Source organism: Hyaena hyaena, unplaced genomic scaffold (genome assembly GCF_003009895.1).
Source record: "Hyaena hyaena isolate Hyena2069 unplaced genomic scaffold, ASM300989v1 scaffold_1229, whole genome shotgun sequence".
NCBI lineage: Eukaryota > Metazoa > Chordata > Mammalia > Carnivora > Hyaenidae > Hyaena > Hyaena hyaena.
Genome location: NW_024081853.1, coordinates 361,796 through 371,215, shown reverse-complemented (window position 1 = coordinate 371,215; position 9,420 = coordinate 361,796). Strand labels below are relative to the sequence as shown.

The 9,420-nt window shown below is 37.9% G+C and overlaps 1 pseudogene; it reads right to left on the bottom strand.

Moving 5' to 3' along the window:
* Positions 1 to 1,096: 1,096 nt before the first annotated feature.
* LOC120224670 lies at positions 1,097 to 1,605 on the bottom strand (annotated as a pseudogene).
* Between the last annotated feature and the right edge of the window lie 7,815 nt (positions 1,606 to 9,420).

The window sequence follows — 9,420 nt, the reverse complement described above, 5'->3', positions numbered from 1 at the left end:
ATCTTACCATAATGTAGTTATCAAGCTCAGTAAAGTTAACATTGATAGAATACTTTATATCTAATCTACCATCCTAATTCCAGTTTTGTTAATCAACCCAATCATGGTTTTTTACAACATATTTCTTTTTTTTCCTGCCAGTATAGGATTGGTTATTGCATTCAGTTGCCATGTCTCCTTTAATCTTATCAACAAAAATTATATCTTACGATTTATTTGATCGCTGATAAATGATATACATGGCTGGCTAATGTATTTATAATTTAATTAACAGGGCAATAGAATAATCAACATAGCAACAATTTTTAAACTCATCTACCCAGCTTTTGAGTCCTCTGTAATCTGCCCTCACTTTTTTTAAAGTTTATTTATTTATTTTGAGAGAGAGAAAGAGAGAGCACAAGTGAGGGAGGAACAGAGAGGGGGAGAGAGAGAGAGAATCTCAAGCACTAACAGTGAAGAGCCCAATACAGGACTGGAACTCATGAACCATTAGATCACCATCTAAGCCAAGATCAAGAGTCAGATGCTCAACTGATTGAGCCACCCAGCCACTCCTGCTCTTACTTTATTACCCCTATGTTGCTCTCCTATGAAGGTAGCACCTTGTAGCTGGGAAAACACAAGCTTGGGGCAAGTGCTCTGGGTGTGAATTCTGCCTTTTGACTACATAGTCTGTGACAAGTTTCTTAACTTCTAGCCCCTCCAAAAACCTTGTAGCCATTCAATTAATAATTGAGGAACCAATAAATAAATCTAGTTAATAGGCTTGTTAGGACAATTAAATGCAATCATTTGCCTAAATGAGCCCACAAAGGTTCTTGGCACATCAGAGTTTCTCTGAAAATCCTTTGCCTTCTTCCTTGCTGGAGCCCGGCAGTTGCTACATTCTTTCCTGCCTCCCTAGCTTTGTTTATGCAGGTTCCACCTCTGCCTTGTCTTTCCCTCTTTTTGAAGCCTACTCAAAGCCCAAGTATTTGCTAAGATTCAGCTCTAGTTGTTTTTATATCCTTCATGAAGTCCTCATTAATTTCAGTACTCTCTCTACCTTTAAAGCCTTCATGATCCTTTATTGAAGTATTTTCCTTTGTAGTTCTTAACTAGCTGGGCTTTCCCCTGCTCCATTGTTGATGTCATTTACGATGTCATGAGAGCGGCTGCCATCAGTATTGCAACCCACAGATGGGCAGTCCCAATCTCTTTAATGATTCCAGAGAGATCTCTGGCTAGAGATCAGTGCTGCATCTGTCAGGCAACACTGACAACTTGATCAGCAGTGATGTTTCCACTGTGCATGATGTTTTTCTGCTTCTTTCTGTCTCTTGGAGGTTCCTTGAGGGCTTTGATAATCAGATCAGAGCCAGAAGGTTCCGCTTCAATCTGGACCTGTGTATTCTGAATGGTCAGTTTCACTGCCATCCTCAGACTCTTCCCATCACCAGTTGCATTGGTGATGTCATCACCAACCTTTTTTGGAGAAAGACCTAGGGGACTGATCTTCAGGGCTATGGCAGATGTGGCATGGACTGCCCCACCTGTGCACCTCAGGTATATGATTTTGATCTCTTAGAGGTTGAACTTAGGTAGCATGGTGGAGGTGGCTAGTGTGGGATGAACAAGGGTTTGAGGTGACCGAAGAGAGTTGCATCTAAGCTCCCTCCCAGCCAAAAGCCTAAAGTGAATGAATGAGATATTAGAACACTCAAATTTAGGGATCCCAATAAGGCCATAAACATAGAGAAGCTCTCACAAAAAGAAGGGAAAAAACTAACAGTTACCGAGCAGTGCCTGGTGCTTTCCCTTCACAGTTATGTCAGTCCTCACAATAGCCTCCACAGGGAGGTCTGCATAATCCCATTTTGCTGATGAGAAGTCTTTGGTGCAAGGTCATAGAGCTGGAAAATGGCAAAGGTAGATTTTGAACCCACGGTTGGTTCCATACTTCCTTTTAGGTTGGATTGCCACCTATGCTGAAACTTATGTTAAAAAATATTGACTTTTAACACATGAGTGATAAGTACATATTAAGTTTTTGAGAAACTAAAATGGTAGCAGAGATGGGTGTATCTGACCTCTTGCTCAACATTAATTTTTGTCCCTGTGAATGAAGGTAGCCTGTGGTTGACTCAATGTGACTCAAAAATGACAGTTTTATGTGCTTCTGAGGGAGAACTGGTTGACTAATGGGTAGTTCAGAAACCTTTTACACACAAAGAGCTCAATAATTTTCCACTTTAAAAGTGTCACTTGCAGGTATCAGTTGAGGACCGGCAATGGCTGCCCAACAAATAGGCATTTATGACGAGCGCTTCAGTGTGAGAGGTTGGACAAAACGACTTCTTGGGGCCTCCGCATGGATGTAATCAATCTCATCAAACCTCAGGCCCAGTCAGAGGCCAGAGTGGAGCATTTCTCTCCTGTTTTGAGCTGTTATGCCCCTGTTTTGAAGGAACACACCTTATCTCCCCAACTGAGAAGTTCTGTGAGGGCAGAGACTTGACTTTTCATTTTTCTCCAAAAGCAACAGGTGCAGAGTTGGGCATATAGTAGGTACTCAGTAAACACTAATTGAATGATTATTTTAAGATCATTTAATTCCAGATGCTTGTAATACAGGGACACTTAAAGCAGAGTTAGAGCAACAGGGGACTCTAAATAATGGTCCTGAAGAACCATTACAAAGTAGATTGGGCAGACTCCCCAGGAACAGACAACATTTACTGTTTTAGAGATCTAGTAGCCATTTTGTTATTGTTGTTGTTAAACATGGACTTAAGTAAAAGAATAGGCCTCTTTTCTCAACTCTGATTCTATTTTGGTCTTAACCCTGACAACATGTGATGCAGAAATGAGCCTGTCGTTGTCCCTAATAAAGGAAGTTTCTTGAGTTAGAAACACTAATCAGTTGTAGCAGGTTTTAGAGATGTGTGAGCCAGCATCAAGATTTTTCATGAGGAGGAGTATGGAACACCTTTGTAAAAAAGACAGAGTAAAGCTAGATCATAAGATTTTACTCCTACAGTACCTGATGGAATGAATGACTGCACTAAAAAGTCAAAACAAAATAAAACACCAAAGAAAGTTTTTAAAAAATGATAAGCATCATTTAAACAAGAAAAAGTACATTATTTTGTTATATTTGATCCTATTATAAAAGTATTTCTTATATCCAGTTTATTTAAAAAATTGTTTAAATGTTTATTTTGAGAAAGGGAGAGAACATGTGTGTGAGTGGGGGAGGGGCAGGGAGGGAGGGAGAGAATCCCAAGCAGGCTCCATGCTGTCAGTGCAGAGCTGAAAGTGGGGCTCAAACCCACCCACGGTGAGATCATGGACTGAGCCTAAATCAGACACTTAACTGATTGAGCCATCCAGGTACCCCTACCCAGTTTATGCACACTGCTGGGCTGATGTGCACTTTAATATTATGGGGTGCCTGGCTGGCTCAGTTGGTTAAGCATCTGCCTTCACCTGAGGTCATAATCTCACCATTCATTGGGCTCTCTGCTATCTGTACAGAACCCACTTTGGACCTTCTGTTGCCTCTCTCTCTGTCCCTCCCCCACTTGCACACTCTCCTTCTCTCTCAAAAATACGTAAATAAAAACTTTGAAAAATCTATTAATAATGATTTATATCATGTGGTGGTGTTTGGGCTAAAGCTTCATCTTTGCATATTCTATGTTACTTGAATTCTTTGCTATGTATATACATTATTAAAAACTCAATATATATTTTGAACGCAAGATTAACAACTTTACAGATATTGCAAACTGAGGCAACTTCCTCCTGCCCATGTACGCCTGTATGTATGGCCTTAACAATCAGCTTCACTTTTTTTCTTACTCTGGACACTAGTCAATGTATATGTAGCTCATTCTAGCTGTAGAATTTCTTCTCCTCAGAGTTCTGCCCTGTGGTATTGCTATAGACTGAATGTTTGTGACCTCACCCCCACCCTGCCAAGTCACATGATGAAATCCTAACCCCCAATGTGATGAAATTTGGAAGTGAGGCCTTTGAGGTGTGATTAGATCAAGAGGGTAGAGTCCTCATGAATGGGATTAGTGCCTTTATAGATAAGACCCCAGACAGCTTCCTTACCCTTCTACCATGTGAAGGCATGGTGGGAAGATGGGCCGCTATTGAACCAGAAAGTGGGTTCTCACGAGACACAGGATCTGTTTGCACTTTGATCTTGGACTTCCCAGCCTCTAGAACTGTGAGGAACAAATTTCTTTTGTTTACAAGCCACTCAGTCCACAGTATTTTCTTAGAGCAGCCTAAATGGATTGAGACAGGTGTCTAGTCTTTCTTGAGATGGCCTATTATTTTCTTAATGTTGAAGTTTTACATTGCTACTGCTAAGGATGGCAATTTTAGCCTCTCATCACTGTTTTTCTATATAAATCAAAAATTTTTTCACAACTTTGGCTACTTTCTAGGATAAAATCTTAGAAGGAGGGTAAAGTATATTATTTCTCTTTTTTTTATGCTCATGATTTCATATAGTCAGATTTTCAAAAAGGCTATACTAATTGATGCTTTCACTAGAGGTATTTACAAAAGTGCCTCTTCTATAACTCTCTTACAGTACTAATCATTTTTTTGACATTTGTGCCCATTTGATAACTAAAAATGATATTTAATTGCTGCTTTCATTAGCATTTTTATTATGAGTGAGGTTGACTGGTTTTCATATGAGGATCAAATCTTTTTAATTTCAGTGGAATTCTGTAAGTGGGCACACAACGCAATTATATTTATTTATTAGAATTAGAATTTGGGGGAGGGTGTTGCACATGGATGGGCGGGAAGCCCTGATGTCAGGGATACCAGAGAGGAGGCCTCAGTGACCATACTGCTGGTAGGTGATGAGGGCCTGGACCAGGCAGGGAAGGCAGGAGTTTTGGTTGCATTCCACCTCCACCTCTGACTTCCTTTTAGGCTTACAGATTTCCTGTTACAATTTTCCACTCTGAAAAATTAGTATAGCAATAACAGTGTGACCCAATTAATTTCATGATGTTTTTAATCTCCTTAAAGTTGGGTGAAGTTTTATAATTCTCCTGAGAGATCCATTTCTACATTTCGCATCTAGAGAGTCAATACTTCAGAAAAGAATCTGGCTGCAAGGTGATGAATTTTGTTCCCTGTGACACCTTTGTGGGGAAAGGTGGAAATAAATTCTACGGGTCTAAATATGATGAGGAAATACCTTGATTTGCTACCAGATTTCGCTACTACTGGTTAGTCGCTTGGCTTTTAACATAAAGTCCTTGTGGGTTACATTTTTAAAATAAAGAAGCAAAACCTACATAGTCAGGTTTTAGCCAAAGCAAATCCTGATGAAAAAACCACCAGCACTCTGTCATTCTGAGCTGGATTGTAATTCTTTGTTCTCTGTAGACTTCAGATAAAAGGATTCATGTGGGATGGTAGATAGGGCGGTTTTAATTTGGATCAACTGGACTTACTGCTGGATTTTACACCAGCCATGCTGTGAGGCAGGTTCTTTGTTTTCAGCAATTATCAAACTAAGCCTAATTAAACTTGCTTTGCTTTGATGTACTGTAATGTTTTCCATAATTTTATATTCCGAACCATTTTCATAAGTCCTTGTTTGAAATCAAGGATAGGCTAGGGATTCATTTTATATCTGTCATGTCATGATTTAGTATGTATCTAATCAGGTCTTAAGATGCTTACTTTGGGTTGATATAATTCAACATTCTTCTTGTTGTTGTGTTTTTGCAATTGGGACCCATGGAATTGCATTTAAATACAATATGCTAATATAATAAATACAATAGATATATGTGGAAGGAAAGTGCAGACTTTCAATTAAATATAAATCTTACATTATATAACACACTCCTCTAGCTTGTAAAATTCAATTGATTTCCCTTTTTGTTGTGTTTTTCCTTAAGGGGACTTTTTTTTTTAAACAGCTCATTTGGCCCAGTTGACTCCATGTATATTTCTTTTGTGTAGATAAGTTAAACAAGGTACTTGGTTGTCTTTTTTATATTCACAAATTGTTTATTTCCCACTTAGTGGAGTGTCCATTAGATCTCTTTTGCTTTATGGGTGCTAGCATAGTAGAGGTGAATGTTTTTAAAAGAGCATCAAATATAAATAATTTAAAAACACATGTACTTTGTTCATCTAGTATCATATTCGGGATTCTTGTTGCCACAGTGCCCTTTGCTGCCTTTCAAAATAGCCTTAATTATGTGTGGGGGGCTTTTTTAGCCTAATTTCCTGTGGCTTTTAGCTTATCAGTTGGAATGGGCAGATGATACAAAGCTTGATCAATTACGTTGCACAGATTCCTCTTTCAGTCCAAGTGTAAAGGGGACTTTGCTACAAAGACCCTCTTATACATTTTTGAATGAAGTAATTCCTCTCTCTTCAAGATTTGTCATGAAGAAATATTATTCTTATCTGTTGCTATGAAAATCAAGAAAACTTAGGGCTAAATTATTATTAATATTAGAAAAACTTTGTATTGCTGGGCATAATTTGATAATATTTTTAAAAACTTTGTGTGGTAGTATAATCCATAGAGGAAAGTGAGTACACAGCTCAATGAATTTTCACAAACTGACCACACTTGTTTAAGCAGTACTTCGACCAAGAGAGAACATCCCCAGCATTCCAGAACATCCCCCCTCATGCTTCTAATAACCAGTCACTGCTTCCCACAACTCACCACCTGAGTAACCACTTTCCTGATTTCTAACACCATAGTCCTGCCTGTTTTTATGCATTTTATACATGAATTATACAGTAGGCACCCTTTGATGTCTGGCTTCTTTTTTAAGCATTGTGTATGTAAAATTCATCTGTATTGTTGGATGTAGCTGTAGATGTCTATCCACATTGCTTCATCCATTGTATGACTCTACCACAATTTATGTATCCATTTTACTGCTGATGGCAGCTTTATGTGGTGGTGGGGGGTGGTGAGAAGAAACTAGAAGAGGGGTCAAATGACTTCACCTTTAATTCCTGCTCTCGTATTAGCTGGAATTGTATTCAAGCTAAACAGATTTGGTTCTAACCTCTCAGTGCTTGTTCATTCTAGATAGTAAATACCTGGAGAATAAGGGACTAGCTAGGTTTATTTTTCTTCTCCTACTAACTCAGTGATTCCTACAAAGACAGTCAAATGAATGTTGATAGGATTCAAAATAGCTTGCCCAACCGGAGAAGCAATAAAATGCAATTATGAGGATGTAAAACATGAGACATGAGAAAAATTGTGCAGGACCTTCCAAAAGAAGAGATGGCTAAAAGATAGAGAAAGGGGGGAAAGATATAATATAAAGCAGCATAAAACAATACTTATTTGTTTTGCTATCATGTAAATGAGCCTAATTAAATAGAGTTTGTAGGGCATTACTAAATCATCTGATAAAACATATAAATAAAACAGTGTTTTGGTTTGCTATTTTCTTGCACAGTAACCTCCCTTGATCTCCCATCCTTATTTTAAATGTATTTTGTTGAATTCACATGATTGTTTTAGACCCCCAAAGCAGCAACTGAACTGAATAAACAAATAATTGTATGAAGTTGACATCCATCACAGCCATGTAAACGTTTGGTATTTCAGCCAATTTTGCTTTTCTAATTTGTTTTTGTATCAGGATTCACTGTGGATTCTACAAATTCTAGGGTTTTTCTTTTGTTTTTTTTAAAGAATATATCATAACTTCTGTTATTTTATTCATTTATTTTATTGACTTGATCGAAGTTGCCCCACAGTCTCAATAATCAGTACACTAATATGTGAATAATTGTTGCAATGTCCCAGTAAGGGGTAGTAAGATAATTGTAGAGTTAATACCAGTACAATAAATAAATTATTCATTAAAACATACAGTGCCTACTTGAATATATTGTTGGATTCTAAAAGCATCTAGTACTTTATTGGAGACTCTCACTTTGATTAAAAAAAATAAGATGGCCCATTCATTCTGGTAGATTCAGAAAGTTAATAATTTGGCTGCTCTAGGAATTGACCTCAAGGGAATGTGAACAAGTGACAGACTTGGAAGAAAGGCAGGGTGGAATTTGATATGGCTGATTTCTGATCTATCTTTGTGTATTAGTTTGTTAGATCTGCCATACAGAATACAATAGACAATGGCTTACACAATAGAGATTTGTTTTCTCAGAGTTCTGGAAGCTGGAAGACCAAAATCAAGATGCCAGCAAGTTGGTTTCTTCTTAGGTTTCTCTCCTTGGTTTGCAGATGGTCAAGATGACCCCATTGTCTTCATATGGCCTTCTATTTGTGTGTGTCAGTGTCCTAATGTCCCCTTCTTATAAGGACACTAGTTATATTGGATCACTGTCTCCCTATTGACCTCACTTAACTTTAATTACCTCTTTAAAGATCCTATCTCCAAATACAATCACATTCTGAGAGGGTTTGGGGGAACTAAGACTTCAACATACACGTTTTGGTGGGGAGATACTTCAGGCTGTAACACTCTGTCAAAGACAATACTTGAAACTGCTTTCTTTCTAACAGAATCCATGTTGTTATCCATGAGATCATAACATCATAATGGAGGAATGCCGTGAATAAAATTTCTTGAATTGTTAAGAAACTCATCAGAAAATTTTTACCTTCTTTAAAATCTCAAACAGTGAAATATAATGTGTGATTAATTATTCTGTGTAATTACTTAGTACCACTAATATTTGGCCACTTGAAAGAATTTCCTGAAAATTCTAGTTTTCACAAAGTGATTTTTCAATTCCAGTGAATTCTTCGATGTAGTATATAGTAAGACCATATACTGCCTATATACACATATGCAAATAAAGTTCACTTGAACTAATGGGTTAGACTCTTGTGCAAACTTTCTGATGCATTGTGCAGCAGTAATAAATGGGCAGGAAAAACTGTAGATCTGACAAGGGGTTAAAATCTGATCTATACAAAGGACTCCTACAACTCAATAGCAAAAAACAAACAACCCAATTAAAACATGGCAAAGGAACTGAATAGATTTTTTTTTTCACAGAAGGCATGCAAATGGCCAACATGTACATGAAAAGGCGCTCAACATCAGTAATCATCTGGGAAATGGAAGTGAAAACCACAATGAGATATCACCTTGCACCTGTTAGAATGGCTGTCATCACAGAGAAGAGCTAGGAAGGGTTGTTGAGAATGTGGAGAAAAGGGAACCCTTGCACACAGTTGGTGGCAACCTGAATTGGTACAGCTATTATGGAAAACAGCATGGAGGTTCCTCAAAAACTAAAAATAGAACTACCATACAATCCGGCAATCTCTTTTCTTGGTATATACTCAAAGGAAATGAAATCAGCACCTTAGTATCTGTGCTCTCATGGTCATTGCCACTATTTGCAGTAGCCAAGATATGGGAACATCCT